This window comes from Corvus hawaiiensis, chromosome 2, assembly GCF_020740725.1.
Source record: "Corvus hawaiiensis isolate bCorHaw1 chromosome 2, bCorHaw1.pri.cur, whole genome shotgun sequence".
NCBI lineage: Eukaryota > Metazoa > Chordata > Aves > Passeriformes > Corvidae > Corvus > Corvus hawaiiensis.
In genome coordinates, this window is record NC_063214.1 from 37,800,096 (window position 1) to 37,821,212 (window position 21,117).

The following is a 21,117-nucleotide window of genomic DNA, read 5'->3' on the forward strand; positions in this document are numbered from 1 at the left end:
AATTGCACCTAACAAGTATATTGCTTTTAACAGTCATTCTGCCTGGAGTAATGCTTTTAGGTTATCCGTGCTAATGTCCCTGGAATTTGCCTGAATAATTTCCATTCATGATAGTAAAGTAACAAACCCTGTGTTAGTCTCCAAACGAGAACTGTGTCTTTAAGAAGGGAAGATTTTATGAAGATTCTTTTTAAAAAATCATGAAAATTGTTACCTAGAGGACATTGCAGCTACATTTACTACTGCATTAAGAAATGTTTAAGTGAAGAATTTGTATTGGTAGATGGTTTCTTCTCTGAGTTTTGCCTCTCCCGCAAGAGCAGTTGATCATTCCACCTTAACAAGGTGCAGTGATTGACAGGTAGGGATGTTGCACAGAGCAGAAGGTGGGAGTGTGCTCTATTGGTTTGTGCTTGTACATCCTGAGCACCAATTACTGTCACTGCTGCCAGCACTGATGTGTTTATGAGGATGAGTTACAGCAGAATATATGTACACAGGCAGTGTGTATGCTGGATGACCACCCCCTGTGATGTAAAATATGAGAGTCTGGGAGCTACCGTTTTATAATTCATCAGGTTCAGCAACTGAATGTTGTTGGTTGGCTTAGTTATAAAGGCAAGTGTGAACCGAACAGCAGACAGGAGCATCTTGCATTGAGAGTCCTGCAAAGCTGCATTTGGTGACTGGGCTCCGCTTTTGTTCAAGTGAATTCAGTCCTCGGTGAGTGATGGGGGTTCTGTCGAGCTAAAGCTGTTATTATATAAGCTGGGGAAACCTGCCTGCTAGTTTTATGTGTATTTTGCTGCTGGAAGTCCTTGTCTGTGGTTGTTTTTAGATTTTGCAATATTTTCAGTTGTGTACGTTACTGGCACAAAATGAGATGAAAAGAAAAATGCAATGATGAATTATTCACCATCGTGCTGTGAGGATCTCTTTCCTAGCTAAAGTTACTTTCCTTTAGTGAGTGTGTTGGGGGTTCAAAGAAGCTACAAACCAGCAAATCTACCTGTCGTTAAATTGCTTTTATTAGTGCTTAAAGAGAGTGATAGCTGTGGCTTTTGTAACAAGAGGAAGGAAAAGAATAAGCAAATATCAGAAGCATTTACAAATTCTTTGCTTTTTTATACATGTGGCTTTTCAGATGCAGCATTAAATCTTTTGTGTGGAGTGAGGGGCTGCAAAGAATTTGAATTGTAGAGCTTTTTAATTAGATAATCAGTAAAACGGTAGCTTCTTTCTGGTTTTGTGGTAATATGCTTAGTATCACATTAAAATGAATGATTCCCCATCTTGCATAACAACAGTGCTGAAATATGTGTAAGATGAAAGGCAAAGGGAGACTTTGAAACAAACTGTGGAAGCATGCTGTAGCACAGCTAGACAGAGAAGGTATATTTCCTATAGTGTCTGCATGACTTTTTGAATTTCACCAGCTTTAGATTCTTTGCTCTAATTATCACTTGCTTCTTTTTGACCTCTGTATCTTTTCAAGCAAGCTCCATTAATATGTCGACGTTGTCTTGCCAGTAACCTTTAAAGATCAGTAAGCCTGCAATTTTTTTGTTGTTTCAGTCAGAAAGGAATTGAAAAGCAGAATTTATGAAACTGAAATATTAAGACTGCCATACAATACCTATATGTCTCCTCAGGAGAGGCAAGTGGTCACGAGTAACAATTTTACTTTTTCTTTTATCAGTAGCAGTATTATAGTCCTTGCTTCTGTCTCGTTGTACCGGCTTTGGGGTTGTTTTTTTGTTCTCTGTGGGTTGGAGAAGCAAGTTTGTTGTATCCAAATATCAAGAGAGCTTGGCAGAACAGCACCTGTTGTCTTATTGCTATATTATTAATAGTTGGAGAGAGACACTCTCTCCCAGAGACCTCTCACCTGGTATCAGTCCAAATTGTTTACTCTGGAGTGATTTAGACTTGTATTGTGACTTCTCACTTAGAAATAATTTGTTCGGTGAGTTTTATGTGAAGCATCAAAGCTGCCGGACTGATCCTGGTTTAATAAATAAGGTGTCTCATTTTAGTATCACTTTTTATTTAAAGAGAAAGGCTATTGGCAAAGTGGCCTTTGCTATTGACTTCCTTTGCCAAGCAGATTTGCACTTAATCTTTATAAATTATAAATTTGAAATAATCAGAATTTTTTGAGATGATTATTTCCTAGCAGCCTAACAGACTAGAGCCTATTTCTAGGAAAGAGTGTATACCTTTGTCAGCAGTACTTTATTTAAGAGTATTGCACTGCTTTTTAAGCATTCAGATCTATTTTCAGTGACCCCTGTGCCAGCAAATGGGTTTCTTGAAGTGTGAGCTTCTGGCTTTGCAAGTTCTCCTCCTTTCAGAAATCTGTGATACTGCATCCATCTGTCTAGGCATTTATATTGCATGCATCACAATGGTGTAATCTCAGCAATACGAACATTAACCATGTAAATGTATGTACTGTAACTTAGGAAGTATAAATTAGGACAGGAAAAGCAACCCTAAAAGGAGAAAGTTATGATATGGGCATATGGGCTCTTGTGGGAACCAGAGATCCAGACTCGATATTTGTTATTACACAATGAATTAAGCTGACAACTAGTTCAGTCTCCACGCAGTGGTATGGAGGCTTGGGCACAGATGAGACCAGCTTCTCAAAGTTCACTCCAAGGAAAATAGCCAGAGGATGTGGCAAAAATCCCATTTTATCCTGCGTGCATGCCTATTGCTCCTTTGTGGTCATAATCCAGGAGGGATGCTGAAGGAAAAACAACAGTGACTAAGAATTGTATTTTACATCATCTTGATCTGGAGGACGCAGATGTTTTATCTGGATATTAGTTTGGTACTGTGATCCATGCCTCCCACCTGGCAGTAAGTGACAGCAGTGCTCCCCATGGAGTGCTGTGTCTTAAATGCCCTTAGGGCTGGTCCGGGAAACAGCCATCCCTGTTGTTAGTGCTATATCCTGCCGGAAACACTCTGCCCCACAACTCCAGGAGTGTGTTGGCTTCCTGTCCATTTCTGAATAGAGGTAATGTTTTAGGATTGATGCATAGCACTCTCAGGTAGCAGAAATCCACTCTCCAAGAGGAATCTTTCTCTGCTTTTGCCTTTTGGTTACAGATGAAACCAAACAAGGCACCTCTGTTCGCAGTATCTTTTGTATAAAATATAGATGCCCAGATAAAATATCTTGAATAAAAGTCCTTAGCTCAAGAATTGATCTTTTAATCTTCTTTCTTTGGTTTAAAACACCTCCTGTTTACTGACCTTCAGGTTTGCTGGGAAGTCCCATGGCAGCTTGGGGTCATTTTTGACAAAATAGATTATTGGATAAGCCAGCATTTGTTCTTGGAGAGTTATTTTTTGGTTTGCACTAAATGTAGCTAATGTGTGACTGTGTATTTGTGCGACCGTGCTCTTTGTGCAAGAAGTGATTGGAGATGGCAACAGGGGCGTGTAAACTCACAAGTTTGTATGTCTGATACACTTCTATTTGGCCCTTTCAAGCACTACACAAACTATGATTTTAAATAGAGCAATACATTTATACTACTGAGTCTTGACCACAGAAATATCTAATGCATAGAATTGAAAGCTATTAACTATATATTAACTCTCTTACTTTTTATTGAAGAGACTGATAAAGTGACACTGTATGCTATTTTTAAGAATTCTCAGGTTTGAATTCAGTATTCAATATGGGTGTGAAACAAAGCTGAACAGACACTGGCAATCATAATGATGTGCTTTCAGGGATAGGGCCTTCAGTGGAAAAATGGGTGAAATGATAGGTTAGACATGTAGCATCCTCAGTGTTGGAAATAGCCAATGTAACTTTATGGAAGGGAAGAGATAGAACATAGTAAAGGATGACAATGTGTCAATGGAAAGCAGTAGAGGTTTTTGTATATCCAGAAAACTAGGTAGAGAAACTCCATTTTAAAGGACTATCAAACACTCAGTGCATTACAGGAATAAATTTGGCAACTGGAGCAGAGAGAGAGCTTGTTCATAAACACAGCATGCCCTTTGATGTTGGTCGGTTCTTTGTGCTGTGAGTGAAATACATGTAAATGTCTAATCCTGCAGAAGAGATTTTGGTTAGGTTTTACATGATTGTACAAGCAGGATGGGGATATTCAAGTTATTAAACCCATGAAAAGTTCACTTGTAAGCAAAATATATCTCATAAATGCTAAGTTCAGGGGTTTTGTGGATTCAAGTGCTTGGTTTGTTTAGTGGCTCCTGGTTTCTTGGCATCCGGATGCATTATGCTATTATTTTTAAAAAGAGCGAAAAAAAAGGAACTTAGTGTAAGTAGTCTTTGCTGGAGAAAAAAAAAATAAAAAAATAAAATTAAAGCACCTTCCTTGCTTCCAGATGGTTAAAATGACAAGCAGATCTGTCAGTCCTTGAAACCTCACAGGTGAAAAGTGTGTGCTCCAGGGTAGTAGAGCTGGTTCTGGAGAATTCAGCACCAGAACTCAGTAGGAGTGAGATGTCAATGAAACAAAGTGATACAAATTATCTGTTTTCTGCATGGTGTTTAATGTAGTCTAGATGATCAAAAACATGAAAAGTATTCATCAAGAGTCCTTTCCAATCTCATGTCAGCTTTCAGTGGAGTTTTTCCATGTTTTCAGGGGGCGTGCATGTCAGAAGGGTGCCGGTTCCTAGAGCCGTGTCTCTGCTACAGGGTAGTTACAACCTATGGAGAAGCTGTCCATAAAGAGAGGTGTAGGATTCGACTCACATCCAGGATCATCTCTGGTAAAGGCCCTACAGCTTTGAGTCCTGCAGGCAGGACTTGGATATATGTCCCAAGAAAGCTGCACTGGAAGTCCCTGTGCATTCCTCTAGGTGAACACTTTTCATATTTTTCATATCATGACCACGTGTAGAAAAAAAAGGATCTGTGGAAGATGGAGAGCATTTGTCATTCCACTCGCAGTAAGCCAACAGGAGTGATGCCCCTCTGCAGCAGATTCATTTGTTGTCTGAACAGTGGTATACTCTCTTCTGTCCTGTGCAAAGCTCTAATTAGTGGTTGGTGGCCTAAAGCTTAATATTAATATACAAATTTTATTTTGTACTACAGGGAAATGCTTATGGCATCAACAGCTTTCCACGTGGGAATTACCAATGTGCTCATTCAAAAGTCAGCCTGGTAAAACTGCAGATGGAGTCCTCATTCCCAGAATACTTTTGTAGTGTTAGCAGAAATCTCCTATTATTTTAACCAGGCAGGAGAGTAATCTGGATTGACAAGAGTTTTTTAAATCCTGAGAGTTAATGTCATCTTTACATCACACTAGTCAGTGTGTTGTGTTTGAAAACCTGCAAAGTGACAGAGTGAGACATGGGGTGTCCCTTCTAATTCATTCCTGTACTCCTGAGGAGATGAGTCCCGTTCAGGAGACAGCACAAGCCCACCACTCTGTAAGCATGAATTGCAGTACTGTTTGTGCTAGGTTCTAAGGACAGGGGTTAGTGGAGAGGCATTTGAGCTAAGCAAATGCTAATTTAAGAACCCACTATTACGCCTTTTGTGCATTGTGGTAATAATCTTTAACATTATAAAACAATAAAGAACTGATTGAACTGTGTTGTGTGCAGCCACATGCTGAAACTGAATGAGTGAGCAAGCCAGGCAGGCTAGTATGTTCGCTTTGTTGGGGGGGGGGGGGGGGGTGTTTGTTTTGTTTCTTCTATTACTATTTATTTCTATATTTTAAGGAAATTGTACTCTCAGAAGCTTTTGCTGCATTCAGTACTGTGTTCCCCAAGCAGAAAAAAATATCCACAGCAGCTAGTAACACTAGTGGTATCTAAGTTAAGTAATTCAATATCACTCACTAAAGAAAATCTCTGCTTTCTTTCAAAAAATCTACTTACAGGTTTTAAGAAGGTATAAACATAAATACAGTGTAGAGTACTTTTCATGTAAATGGTATTTTATTCTGGTTTTATTTTCAGTACTGTTAATCTCAGTTTGTTTATAGGAGTAGATCTTTGTCCCTCACTACCAAAATATTCTTTGTGAAAGGAATATATTATTCCAGATAGAAAAGTGATAATAGGCAAAATCATTACTTGCTCTCAGTGTTCCATGGACTATCCTTGCCCTTCTCAGGTAGATGTTTCTGGTAGACATTCCATAGGAAAATGACAGTGCACACTGGCTGCTGCTGGCTTTGGGTTGGGCTGTAGTCCAGAAATACAAAACAAAATTATTAGTAGGTGGCCTTAGGTGTAACGCAGCTGTTACCTGTAGTGGTCTGTATTTCTTCTCTTTGAGGTAGTACCACAACTGTTAAATACTTCAGTGAAATGTATCCATCCAGCAGAGAAACAAGTTTGAGAGGAGGGAAAAATAGCACTACTCCGTTCAAAACAGGTTTTCCAGGTGTGAATTAATTTCATTTCACATTTCTTTGCAATTTGTTAGATAAGAACCATAAAATTTTCTGTAGATATTCTAAAATGTTCTTATTTGAATTAAAGAAAGTGTTCTGTAATACTGAATGCACTTTAAACGTTTCCTGTTCATGTTTGGTTTCTTCTATTTCTGTTCAAATCTTATTACCTTTGAATTGTAATGGTAGACTGACCTAGTTGTACAAGTCTCCTGAAACAGCTTTACAGAGAAACTTGGATATTTTTATGGCAGCAATTACATGTTGGTCTTTTAAGGTAATGTGGTGCAAATATTTTGCACTCAAATCTCTTTCCTTGGTTTTCACTCTTTCATGTCTTGCTACTGACACCTGACCCCTGAAATAAAAACACTCATATTCGGCTTTCTCCCATCTTTTCAGAGATGCAAATAAATTCTTCTCTGTTTTTATTAAATTCATTTCAGTGCATAGATATTGAATGCAGGGATCTGAAACAGGAAAAGTGCAAGTGCTAGAGGACAGAAAGCAGGAAGGACTACATCTTTTTATGCGTTTTTCCAGTGGAATTACTGTGAACTGCATCTGTAAATTTTAGTTCAGGTTTATACACCAATCATAAACTAGTCCAGCTTTTGCCCTACACTATTCATAAGACTTGAAATCCAACATTTTTCCTCAGTTTTTTGAGATATTTAATATAAAATGTTGATTGGTCACTGGCCAAAGAAGAAGCTAAACTTATCAAGACTGAAACACTGAAATTTTCTGTTTCAGTTTATTTTTGGCATGCTTGTTTAATAGAAGAAGAAACAAGCTTAGTCTATAGAAGTTGTCTGTAGACCTGTCAACTAAATCTTAAAATATGTTTGATCAAGAATTATTGATTTGCATTTATCATAGGAGAGGTGTTTTTAAGGTTTGAAACATGAGAAAAAAAATTACAAATACTTGTTTTACTTCAAATTAATCAGCTAGCTGGTATGTTTTCTTGTGAATCATGCAATAATAACACTTTAATCTTCTGCCTTTCTTTTACTCCTTATACCTTTCCCCAGTGTTAGGTTACCACACCTCATTACCATCCTAGATTCTGGTGAATTTTGGTGTACTTATTTTTAAAGTATACATGAAGGTAAAATATAAGTGATATTTTATGTCAATGCAAGGTTCAAAATACCAGAAATATGTCAAATTTTTTTCAGGCTTATATCCCTAAACATAAGTATGTGTTAAAAGCAGAGATCAATAGGGGGAAAAAAATAAATCAAAAAATAAAGCCGTAGGTAGATACTGCTGAAAAACGTCAGTTGTCCAAAACTGTCATTTGAGGGAGGGAGAAAAGAGGGGCCAGAAGAATTAATGTTTGAATATCTGTGCTGAAAAATGGCATCCCTACTGGCAAATTGCATTTAGATTAAAAAATTGCTTATGTGGTGAAGAAACATATTTAATCTACTGGTTTCCCCAGCAAAAAAAATTTAGATATTTGAGTTTAATATGCAAGTGAATAACTTGAATTCAAATATTGAAGTCATTCACTGAATTTGGTAAAGTGGAAACTGTAAACGTCTAAGCCCTGATGTGGAAACATCCAGAGCCTGATTGGGATTTTTCTTACACCATTTGCATATAACTAAAAACCTGTAACTCAAAGACCAGCCTGAGAACACAAATGTAATTAACGTGTGCCTTAACCTCTGGTTAACATCTGTGAGGCCTGACTCAGCCTTTCGTCTTCTGGTGGGTATGACTCTTGCTGACTGTGACTCAAACTATCTGTAGGTCTTTCAGACAAAGTTGTAGTTAAATTAATCTGCTCAGCCTGAAGGTCAAGCATGATTTTAATTTAGCCACTGTGCTGTCCTTTGATTTACTTGCAGCACTTCTGTAATTGTGACTGACACCCTTGAGGTGGATACCATTGATATATGGAGTTTGTACTGCAGTCTGTGAAACACATCAGGATTCTTTTGGATAATTGTAAATTATGTTAGCATGGGATTTGTGAGATCCACTCTCTTTCAGATGAATTACATAAACTGCCATATAAAAATAAATTTAATGTATAATCTTGGGACATCTATTTTTTTAGTGAACCTCCTTCTCAGAGAAACATTTCAGACATTGTGACACTAACTCGCTGAATTTTGTTTCAACTTAATTTTTTTGTGAGGTTGGTTAATGCAGAAAGGAAAGACCACTTGCATGCTGTCAAACTGTTTTTGAGCACATGAGATACGTGGCATCTGCCACTGAAAATTATGCCCCAGGGAATTCCCTAAACATTTTTTCTGAAATGTGAAATGCAGCCACCTCTGCTGATGAAAGGGCAGGAAGATGAATGCCAAACATGGCAATATTCTGTATTAGGGGAAAACCAAATCAAAACAGTATTCATTTTGTATGATAACCAAATACGTTTGTAGTGTGTGTGTGAATAAATGTGATTTTAAGCACTCACCTAAAAGTTCTATAAGCTGCACACATTTCAGTGCATTTAATTCACAAAAATATAGTGCTTAGTTATCTTCCCTAGGATTTGTACTTGGACTCCACCAACTCCAGGTATTTCAAATATAGATTCTTAGTCATCATCTCTGGTGCTAAATGCCAGCAATTATAAGTAGTGGTTGACTCATTTCTATACTCCATGAGTTTTTATGGCTGTTATAAAACTTTGAAAATGCTGACAGACCTGCAGCCATGGTGGGCACTGCCTATATCAGGGTTCAATATTAAATATAGCCAGATATTAAACCTTTATATTGCTGTACCCAGTTGTTCAATAGCATTGTCACCAGGTAGAACAATGTGAGCCAGGGGACATTAATACAGCTAAGTGTGATATTTTATTTATTCTAATAATCTTTGCATTCTAAAGGGCCAAAGTCGTGAACCATACATTATCTTGCCAGTGAGTTTTACCAGCTCTGTGCTTCTAAGCATAAGAGGAGAAAGAGCTTTGCTTGTATGTTACATTTGTATAACTACAGGAAATTAGAGCTATTGCTTCACAAAACCACAGAATAGTAAAGGCTGGAAGGTAACTGGATAATCTGTTCCAATGCCAGCCACTCTAGTAGGATCAACAAAGGCAGGTTGCTCAAAGTCATGTAGCGTCAAGTTTTTAATATCTCTATAACTCTGGAAAACCTGTTCCTCTATCCAGTCGTCCTTAGAATAGAAAAAAAGGTTTTCTAATGTTTAAGTGGAATTTTCTGTATTTCAGTTTGTGCCCAGTGCCTCCTGTCCTACTGCTGGGAACCACTGAGAGCCTTCTTCTTTACAGCCCTCCATCAGGAATGTAAACTGGCAAAAATCTTTTACGTATGGCACTACTGTCCCCACTTGACCAAACCATTCCCTAGCGTTTGAGGTATGACCTCCAATATGCCTTCAATATGACAAGGAGGAGCCAGACTTCTCAAAAGACGTGTGAATCCTTCTCAGTATTCTGAGAGTACTCTTCAGGCTCTTCACAGATGTGAGGTCCTGGACATTACTAAATATCATCCATGTTGTTCAGAATTTAAATTAGACAATGCTGCTTTTGTCCAATACCTTTTCCCTTTTGTTCACACCTGCCAAATGCTTTCTTAGAAGTTAAGTTCCCTTTGAAATTCTGGTGGGTAATGAGAATTCTAGGTTTGACTGTTATTCATCCTTCTATATAGATGGTAATTATTTCTGAATCTGCCTGCCGGAAATTAAACAGAATCTCATGCAAACAAAAGAAACCTTTTCTTAATTGGGAGACTTGCCTACATGGCACAGAGTGTGAAAAAAAGTGTGCTTTCATAATCTTGTAGCTGGCTTCAGCATTGGGTTGACTGATTAAAGAAAAATCCTCTATGAATAGAGTATGGCCTATATAAAAGAAGTTAAAACCTCAAATTTGCTTGCATTTGTTAGCATCCTCTTTAGCAGCCTTTCTACTCCAGAGATTTCCCTTCTTTCCTTTCAGTGTAAGTTGTTCTCATTAAGTTTTGTGATTACAAACAAGGTTTAGCAGTATTAAATGACTAGATATTTTTATGGCCAAATGGGATTACTTTGATAATTGGCTCTGATCTGTTGCAGAACTTGTTCTCCTGTACTTACTGCATCAAGTCTTGTAACATGACAGAAGTACCATCCAACTGATGTTTACCAGGTCCTTTGATCCTGGATCTCAAAAGAAAGTTTGGTTTCTTTTCAGCTGTAGGCAGTATATCACAGCCCTTGCAGAATTTTTTATTTCTTTTGACATTGTCCATGCTGGTGACTTCGAAACTGTGTCGCAAAACTGTGATGAAGAATGACAAAGCTTAGAATAGGGACATCAGCACAGAAATGTGGCCCCTTCTTTCCCAGGTCCTCAATCTCAGTCACCATGTATCCAGACCAGATTGTGCTCTTAGGTCAGCACTCTTTACTCAGGGTAACTATTTGTGGCAAATCAAGCTTAAGAGAGGTTGACAGAAGCTGCCAGCACTGAAATTACAGACTGATGGTATGGTGTCATCCACCAGCAATTACAGAATTGGGGATCCATATTCCTTGATGTTGTGTCATGGTTTAACCCCAGCTGCAAATCAGTCCAGTGCAACTTCCCACTCACAGCCCCACAGTGTGATGGGGGAGAGAATTAGAAGGGTAAAAGGGAGACAACTGTTGGGTTGAGATAATGACAGTTTTATAGGTAAAGCAAAAGCAAAGCAAACCAAGGAATTCATTAATCACTTTCCATGGGCAGGGAGGTGTTCAGCCATCCCCAGGACAGCAGGGCTCCATCAAGCCAACAGGGACTTGGGAAGGCAAACACCATCTCTCAATATGAATGTTCTTCTATTTCTTCTTCTCCCCAGAGCTTTACATGCTGATAGATTGGGATATCCCTTGGGTCAGGTGGGTCGGCTGTCCCAGCTGTGTCCCCTCCTGACTCCTTGTGCACCCCCAGGCTCCTCACTGTTGGACTTGGGTGAGAAGCAGCAGAGGACTTGACTCTGTGCAAGCCCTGCTCAGCAGTAATGAAAACACTCCTGTATTATCAATGCTGTTGCCAACAAAAATTCAAACCATAGTCCCATACCAGCTACCATGAAGAAAATTAGCTCTACCCCTGATAAAACTAGCACAGCTTGCAGTGACAGATCTCTGTGATAAAGGGTGCCTGGCCTGGGATAAGTAGACCAGTCAAGCACTCAGAACAGTCAAAAACAAATAAAAACTAAATAGCTTCTTTTTTCTTGTCATGGCCACATTCTGTCTTACAGAACAGAAAGGACCAGTGCCAATATAGTCAGTTTGCATCTCCAGGTTTTAGGAGATGCAGAATTCAGAATTAACTTGCACAGGACTTTTTTGTGCCTTGAAATGAAGAAATGTTGCTGTCTACATTTGTCCACACAAATATGTAATGTATTAACCTTCTTCACCACTGCTTTAATAAGGCTGCACCAGTGACAGCAAAGCACTTCAAATTAACTCTTGAACTGTGAAAGTCCAGATGTTGCCCTGATAATCTTCCCATTTATTTCTTTGGAAAAACTAGCAAACACCAACTCGGGCTTGGTGCTGTTTATTTAATTAGAGATTCTGTAATGATGCATTGAAGTAGATACTCAAGAGAAAGGGAAATCAGGTTCCCTATGATACTGTGGAACATGTTAATAAAATTCGGAGATAGTCCCAGAAAGCAGATGTATAACAGAAGCCCAGTGTTACTGTCCCTGCAATCTGACCTAGGAAAATAAAATCCTCCTTCACCCCAGATATGGTATTTCATTTAACCCTGAGCAGTACAGCCCAGCTTGGCATCGTTCTTACAATGTCTGTTCATAGTCACAGGGTACAAACATTTTTTAATATGTAAATGTTTATCAAAATTAATCAGAAATGTAGACAGTATGGAGTTTGAAATTATTTATGATATCCGTATCCCCAGAAGTGTTCTCTGTAACTCTGAGAAGAGGATGCTTCTGTAATTGGAAATCCTGACGTGGTGAATTCATCAGAAAGTCAGGATTAGACTGTAACAACAAAACCACCACTCTCTATGCCAGGGATACTTCAGCAGCTTTGAAAGCTTTACTTGATTAAAATATATTCGCTAAAGTCTTTTCTGTAATGACTGAAAGGTGCCACAGAGTGTTCATAAAACCTTGAATAATCTGTGTATGTTTTCAACTGGCATTATTTTGAGTGTAAGAAAAAGTATGCATTTTTGTAGCAGCTTGGCAGGCTGGGGGCGAATGCATGCACGGTACTTCTGTGCCTGTGCTCTGATTTATTTGGAGCAGGGCATTTTATGGCAATGCTTCTCTTAACTAGCCAGGAGCATAATCTTGCCAAGTCCTGTTGTCAGTTGGTAAAAATAATGTCAATAGTAATCAGTCACTGCCCAATTTCATCCCTCCTGCCTTCTGTGCTCCCAAGGGTAGCCACTGTCAGGTGATGCACATTGCCAGTTTTGCTCCAGTCTTACAGGAAAGGGATTTTCCCTCACCACTCTCCTTAAGCATGATGTGACCATTGCCCACACTGCCCTTTAATCTCCTACAGGAAATAATAATTTTTTTAAAAAGTAAGAAAAGTCTACCTTACAAGCAGCCAGCTGTTTGGATAAATGTCATGCTTAGCCTGACATTTCTTGCTGCTAGGCCCTGAATAGCCCTGTGAGCAGGGACTGCAGCCCAGAGGGTAATGGGAGAAGACAAGTAAAGGTCGTTGTGATTATAGTCAAGGAGATACTTTAAAGCAGAATATGAATATAAAACCTTGTAGAGGCTGGCATGCAAATTAAAATGTAAATAAGGTTGACAAGCTTTCCACCAAGACATCAAACTGCCAAAGGGCAAATCTGTCTTCTCCAGGCCTTTTCTGCCCTTCGTGAGCAGGCTACAGCTGTTTCCTCAGCCAGCAACAATAGTAACCTCTAGGGGAAGGAGGAATAGGAAAGTCATAGTGATTCTTAGCAGCTGTCACATTTGCAATGGTTTCTCTTCAGAGTATTTCATAATCCTTTTTTTCAGGTTACTTGCCTTAGAAATTTAGGTTATGCAAGCACTAGAAATGAATAAACAAAAAGATATGTGTATACATGAACGAGCTTCAACAGCAGTCTTAGAGCTAGTACCAGCTACATGAAAACAGGGTAATTGTGAGAGACTATTCCACACTGTTGGCATAATTAGATAGCAAAGAAATGGAGAAAGATGAGGGGAGAAAAGAGAATAGTCTCTGATATAGGTCCTTCACTGAATTATATTTAAACTGTAGCAGAAACTAGAAAAGGTTAATAGGGGTGAGAGAGGCTTTTGAAGATGAAGGAGCTGAGGTAGAAGTCACAAGATAAGAAGTCTTACAATTCTCAGAATAGATTCACCTTCAGCATCCTGGTGTCAGAGAGATATGTGAGTAATTATTACTATTATTGCTTTGAGAAGTCTGCTTTAATTTGGTTTTGGTTTTTTTTAACTAGAGGTTTAATTCTTTCTGGTTTAGCATCTGGCAGAAATTCATTTGTGTATATTTAAAAACAGATGTGCAGCAACTTCCCTCAGCATCCCTTCCCAGCCTTTGAAGGGTGCTGCCCTCCTTTGCCTTCGGAGCAGCTGCTTGGCATGTCCTGCACAGCAATGCCAGCTGCATGGCAGACCTCTACAAAGCTAATTTTTGTTTCCCTTTGTCAGTGCATGATACTTGCTGCCTGTTGGGATGTTTTTAGAGGCCTCCTGTGCCAGCCATCTCCAAACAGGAATGGTTTGCTGCAGTAATAGTGTCTGCTAATGTCTCATTACAATCAATTTAAATGCTTCAGTTCCACTGAGAGCTAATAACACATGAAAGTCAAGCTAGGCTCATAATTTCAAAGACACATATTTTTTTGTAATGAACAGAACTATTATGCCCTGTTGAAAGTTGACTATAAAAGATTTTAAAGCTGTATTTGCAATGTCATTAGAACTTCATATGTATCTTCTAAGCTTTAAATTGCAAGGTAGTCTCAGCTTTCTTTTTACCTTTAAGAAAATAACAAAACTTTATCTATTGTCCTTTGCAATTTTACACATTCACATCTCCTTTTCTAATAGTATTAAAAAAGTTTAATTATATAAACCAATGTGATTTACCTAGGTTCCAGAGACCTTCACATCACTTTTTATAGAAAAAAGAGTCTGTTTCACTGCCCTTTATTCACTTTATTGTTTTCTCTCCCAGCTCAGCCTCCCCTCACTTGATTTTCAACTAAGTGGCCTTGTGAAAAGGAAAATTAAAATAATGGTAGCAAAATGCACCTGAAATCATCATGGGCCACTCTTCAGATGGATATCTGATGTAAGAATGGAGACAAATTGGACACAACAACCTCAGTGTCTGGCTGAAGTTACAGAAACAAAGAGAAAAAAAACCAGATTCATATATAAAAAGGAAAATGAAGTTTACATGGTTCTCAAACAGTTCATGACCCTTCCAGATCTGCAGTGGATAGGACACTGAAGGCTTTGGGAAACAGACAAAAGAACAGTGATGCTGAAGAGAAGGAGGAGAAAGCAGGCTTATGTATTCTTTAAAAACTATTTTACAGGTAGTTTATGAGTAGTGATGGAGAGGTGAGGGAGAGGACTGAAAGGAGGAAAGAAATGCAGAGATTAACCCCTCTGGATAGGCAAAGTACAAGGCGCAGGGCACACTGACATATGCTGGGCAGTTTGCAAGTGGAGAAGAGTTCTTGCTCATCAGCCCCAGAGTACTGAGGGCTGTAGGAGGTGCAAGGAGGATGCCTAGCTCTCACTTAGCCTCTGGATGGATGGATGAGCCCAGGAAGCAGAAAAGGGGGTGGAGGGACTGGAAAACCTGAAGCTTTGCAGGCTTTCTTGTTATACAGGGGCTGGGAAAGCTGTGAAGAAAACCTCTACCCACTTGTACCCATCTCCTTGTCAGAGCTGACTGAGCCCAGTGTTATGCTCCTTAAAAACAGAGCTAAACTTTAACTCTCGTCCCATCAACAGATGGGAACCGATGGGGCGGTGGGGGCAGGCACACACAGTTTAGGATTACCATTAAATGCAGCGTTCCGTGAAGTTGTATTCCAAGGGTGCAACAGAAAGGGTCAAGAGAGGGAGCATCTGGGCTTTGATTTGTTGTGTTGAGCAGACAGGACAGAAAGGCCTCAGAACCCTGCTGTTGTTGGCAAGGGCAAGGAAGTTTTATCCACCAGGCTTCTCTGTACTCAGTGGGAGAGAAGGTTCTCTGGAGGATGGTGGCCCTGAATGGAGCTGTGGGTAAGCCTCTTTTTAGGGTCTCTAGAAGATTAACCCCAACAGGCTGAACTCAGCCTTTATGATTTGCCTTGTCATCTGCCCACCTCACGGTGGTGGGTAAGAGGCCAGGGAACAAGCAGGGATCCAGGAATGGAATTTGATTGTGAGGCTTCTGCTGTGTTGCCCTCACATAATTGTGGTAGCACGTCTGCAGGAGGATGACCAAAGACTGCAGCTTTGGCTTAAGGAGTGATGGTTCGAGATGCTCATAATAACCACTCATATGGGACTGCATCCCTTTGAAGGAAGGCAAGCTAGGCAAGGTGCAAAAGTTAATTTAACACCAACTGCAGAAAAGAGAGAAAAAAAGCCCTAATTAGGCATTCCTAGCATAGCCAGTCACTGTCCAGAAAGTGCAACAATAGTCACCACTACAAGACAGTTTAGTTCATGCTGTGAAGCTTAATTTGCCCTATTGCACTGACAGGTGATGACAGTGTTTCTCCAGCCTAAAGCTAACAGGGAACAGAAATTGTCTGTCCACTGCAAGATGTTCTATTTTAGTGGGAGAATAAAAAGCAACAAGCACAGAAACATGTTGTCTTCTCTCTTCCTGTCCCTTTACACTGAACCGCCCTCTGATGTGGCTTGACTTCAACCGTGTTCTGTCTCAGTCCTCCAGGTAGTTGTTTTTTATTATTTTCCCATCTTGTCCATGACTAAGTTGAGAAGAATTCAAGTCCCTCTGAATTATCCTACAGTCACTTGGACTTAAGGTTTTGTGCACAAAAGAATTTTATCTCCTTGCTTGTGTGCATGCAGCACCGTGCTTTGCACTTGAAGTCGAACAAGGTGAAAAGTAACTCATCCTGGAGAAAAGTCTGTTCTGAGACCAGCTCCTTGATCAGGCTAAAGAACCTTCCCAAATCTTTTATCCTATTAATTGATATGTCAAGAGCTAGTGCATCACTTATTCACTTCGGAGTGAGTCTCACAATACATTTATCCCAAGATGATGGAAAACTATCACAACAGTTTTATCACAAGTGAAAGCTAAGATGGGTTTATGTGACATTCTTGAAGCTTCAGTGCCTTGTGCAAGTCAACAGGAAAATACTGCTATTTCACAAAATGCCACTGCAGCCAGATTGGTTTGGGCATCACTGATCTTGTGTGAATTAGCACAAATTAATTTTCACATTAACCTGCTTAAGCCATGAACATTGCACTAGGTACTAGGGGATTCGGTTAATTACAATAATAGCACTTTTGTGCTAATTACAGGGATGCACCAAAAAGGTTTCTGTAGCAATACTAACCCGTTTTATAGCATGTAGGCCATGGGCAGTAATGAGCTTCATCTGTCCCAATTCATATACAGTAATCTTCTTTAAGGTCTCATTTCTGACACTTACAGACTTTTTCAAAAGGTTTACCTTCTCAAAACCATCCCTGCTTGCCTGTTTAGTTGCATTCCTCTTTTTCATTACTTTTTGTAATTTTACTGTAGTGTTGTTCTTTAAATATTTCAGTGCACTGCATTGTTTTCTTGTATTCATTGTGAATTAGAATGAACAGTCTTAAAAAGCACCAAAAGAACATAAGATGAGACATTAGGGAAAAATGCAGCTGCAGAAAGGAGAGTGAACCATGAGAATAGACTGTTTGGGGTGGTTGAAATGTCTCCATCTCTGAGGATCTTTAATAACAAATTAGCAAACATCTGTGAAAAGATCTAATTGTGACTTAGGGCCCCCAAAGGCTTTCCGCTCACTCACTGGCAACCTCTTCATCTCCTATTACTTCTGAAAAATCAGGCTTGTGCTCCAGTTGCAAGTTTCTGATGCCTGGCACCCATGTAAGAGAGTCCTGTTTGTCCTTGGAAAATGCTAGGCAGTGCAATTCAATACCGCCCTTTAGCATTGCAGTCTAAGCTAAATCATCTCCATTTGCTTCAGAAGGTGCAGTCAATTGTCCCAACACAGACCACATTTAGGAACTTGATCACAAATCCCAGACCATAATACACTCCCAGACGATCTCCCCTGATTCTCTCATTTGATCTGAGTACATCTCTTTCTTGGATGACTGTGTATAGGAAACTTAAATCATTCATCATTGTCAAAAAAATTTCTGAAGTGTTTATTGGTTTTGATCAGTCCTGTTCAAACTGTCTCTGAAATCTGTATGGATGTGACATTTGTTAGTGCTCAAAGCCGTTTAATCATAAACATCGTAAGCATCATCTTGGATCATCTTGATCCACTGTTTTTCCCTACCTGGATCACCCTGAGCAGTTACAAGTAGTGAAGCAGAAAATCAGAGAGCTGTGGAGAAACCAGCCTGAGACAGACAGACAGATAGATAGATAGATAAATAGATAGATAGATTAAACTGACTTTCTGTAGGGAAACCACTGATAAACCAGTAACACCCACCTCATAAGGATAACAAAGTATTCACTTACTCCAGAGAACAAACAACTGGTCCTTGGGAAAAGCTGTAGAGGTTGCTATTCTTATTCTGGGTTGCTCGTCAGAATCATGAAAGAATATTAGAAGCCTGGATATCAGGTGGGAAGTTTTCAGCACTTCCATATTCTATTGATCTATAAGCCTTGTCTGCAACATGGCTCACCAGCACAGCAGGGAGACAGCAGAGATCTGCTTCCCGCAGGACTGACTCTGATATTTTCTTTGTTAACTAAGATTGTATTGTTTATTTAGCAAAATGGAAATTGGTGGGTGAAGTTGTGTTTTCTCTCTAAATCTGTCATGAGAATCAATATACAACAGAAAAGAGCAATTTACACAGAGGAACAGTGCTGGGGTAAAAGCCAATAAGTCAGCTTCAACCGTGTTCAGCTAGAAGAATTCGTCTACCTATTTGAGAATTGGGTGCTATGAGTGGCCTTCCAACAGCTGAGAAATGCCAAAATGGAACTTATTGTAGGAAAGTATTTGAACAGTTTGTGCACTGTATTTTAGGGTTTGTTTTTCTGTAAAAGCAGGACTTGGATTTGATTAAGGAGACCTTTTCTAGCTAAGTCTTTCATGCCGTAAGGGTGGGTTTTGGTGGTTCTGTGAATGATGAGGTCAGTGATATCAGCAGTAATTTCAAGGCATTTATGGTATTACAGTTCTTTTCCAGACATTATTTCAATTTTACATGATCTGATGCTCAAGTTAAACAACATTTCTGAGGATCCAGGCCATAGTTATATTCCCCATTTCTAATTAGTGGACAAATGCACAACATACTGCAGAGAGCTCAAAATATTCCCTATAATAAGCGAAGAGGGATGCAGGAAGCATGACTTATCCTGAGGTAATATATGTATTTGTCTTGTTTAAATTCATTCAAGCTTGTAATGTGCTGAACCATTCCCTATTACCTGTTTGTATTAGAAATGGTAATCCCCCTTTAATCAGGAAGCTCTAGCAAACTAACACAATTCTGCAGCTGCTCTCAATATTGCCTCTTAGAAAAGATCAATACATAAGTGGGAATGTTTTAATCCATTTTCTTCTTTTCTTTTTTGTTCAGGATATTTGGGATTGTTTTAAGGGTTTTTTTTAAGTTGTAAAAATGGATAGTTTTGTTTCTGGTCTTTGCTGAATTCTTTTTAATTCAATAGAGTGTCCCAGACAACCTTAGGAGATGGCTGAAGATATCCTTGACTGGAAGAGCAGCACAGCTGAGTGTAGGAAAGTGGCAGTTATGGGGGGAGGTAGTTTTTACCTGGCAGATTTTTGAAATCAAGGAGTGAATCATTTATTAATGGTATTTCCAGTGTTAGGAAATTGTATTAATCATAATAGCAAAACAGTTCAGCCTGAGGAAGTATATCCATGTTTATTTTCATATCACTTTTGCCAAGATTCTGTTTCTGTTACTGATGGTCCTTCTGATCTCTACTTTTGGTAGTCTGTAAGGCTGTTCTGTTCTGTGAATGGTTACCTCTGGTACTATTGGTATTCTTGCTACTGTTTAATTTTCTGCTTTGGCTTACAATGATTCTAAATTATTTGTGGGTTGTGGTTTTGTTGGGTTTTTTTGCTGTAGGCTACAACTTTCATGCTGGTTTATGGAATTAATAAAATCACATTAGCTTCCACATCACACTATTTTCAGTAAGAAACTTTTTATTCCCCCAAGTCTCTTTTAGGAACCCCTTTTTTATCTCTTCCCACTCTGAGTATTAGAATTCCATTGAGTATAAGTACAAAACTGGCATATGATGTGCTGTGAAAGTTTTTGTGGAAGTTTTCACAGAAATTCACTTGGGAATTTTGAGCCCTGATTAAGCAATGTCTTTTTTTTTTTCATTTTTGTCTGAAAATCAGGTGGGTCAGACTGATCTACATTGCCAGTTTTATTTCAAAAAGATCCTCATATAATTCCTAGGTGGGTCCTGATCCTCCTTAGTCGCATTAAGTTGCTGTTGTTTCTGGAGATGATGAAGTAGGATTGTACCCTTTTTTCTTTTCCCAGCACAGTGTAGTAGAAGGTGGCATCTTCTTCATACAATACTGTGGCAGATGCCATCTGCCCTAGTGTGCTCCCAGCTCTGTATCCATATACTTGTGTCAGAGTGCTTTCCATTCTGGATCAGTCAGACTCAGCCAGGTTAGTGTAAATAGAGAACACAGACTAAGCTCGTTCATTCTCATTGAGAGGGATTTGGAAACACTCACATGTACCATGTAGCTGACAGGTGGGACACTCAGGAGGAAATTTATAAACAGCTGAAGGCAGGTAGGAATCATTTGCCATCATTTACAATCTGGAAAAGAGGAATACCTACCCAATGTAGTTACAGGGTTAGCTGAGAATACCAAACTGCCTTCCCAGTATTGCCAGGCCTGGGAAACTCTAGAAGTGGTCAGCTCTGTGTTGTTTCTTCATGCCCAACTCATGTCTTAAGCAAGCTAAGCCAGCATCTTCATTAAGATATCAGTGAAATGTGCTCAGCTCCCAAGAAATAGAACTACGCTTGGTAAAAAGCAGAAGCAAGAAAAAAACAACGAAGCAAAAATAAGTAACACATGCCCCAGGGCAATGATTTTGGATGGGGAATCATGGAAATTGAATAAATTTCTGAAAATATGGTCTTCTACCACTAGCCTGAAGCATCAAAATAACTAAATGAATTAGCTTAGCTATTAATAGAAAGTAGGTTTTGTTCCTTTGCAATGTCTCACATAAATGTTTGTTGAAGAAAGAGGATTCCGAGGCAGGGAAGTGCTTTTGTGGTTTTTTTTTTTTTTCACCTTGACAGAGTCATTTTGTGCCTAAAACACCAGAGATTTCTTGAAATGTGTCTGCGCTGTACAAAACACTAATTCCTACAGAGCTATCAAGGTTAATGAGTCATAAGCTGCTCTTCTGGGTGAGCATGGCTGTGCAAGTTGGATGCCAGGGCTGAAGAGATGTGTCCAACTTTTCCAAGATCTCACACTGTGCTGCCAAGG

At 39.2% G+C, this 21,117-nt stretch overlaps 1 protein-coding gene across 32 annotated transcripts in view; it reads left to right on the forward strand.

Moving 5' to 3' along the window:
- The window catches only part of DLG2 (discs large MAGUK scaffold protein 2), a 1,000,200-nt gene that overhangs the window by 882,556 nt on the left and 96,527 nt on the right, over positions 1–21,117 (forward strand). The window contains exon 1 of one of the 32 annotated variants that reach the window (XM_048294463.1): positions 408–723. The exons of 29 other annotated variants lie outside the window; for them this stretch is intronic. The gene's annotated coding sequence lies outside the window, so the exon portion shown is untranslated. Of the gene's footprint in view, positions 1–407; positions 724–13,575; positions 13,793–16,317; positions 16,326–21,117 lie in introns of those variants that run through there. 2 more of the 32 variants (XM_048294464.1, XM_048294466.1) reach the window with 2 other exon arrangements.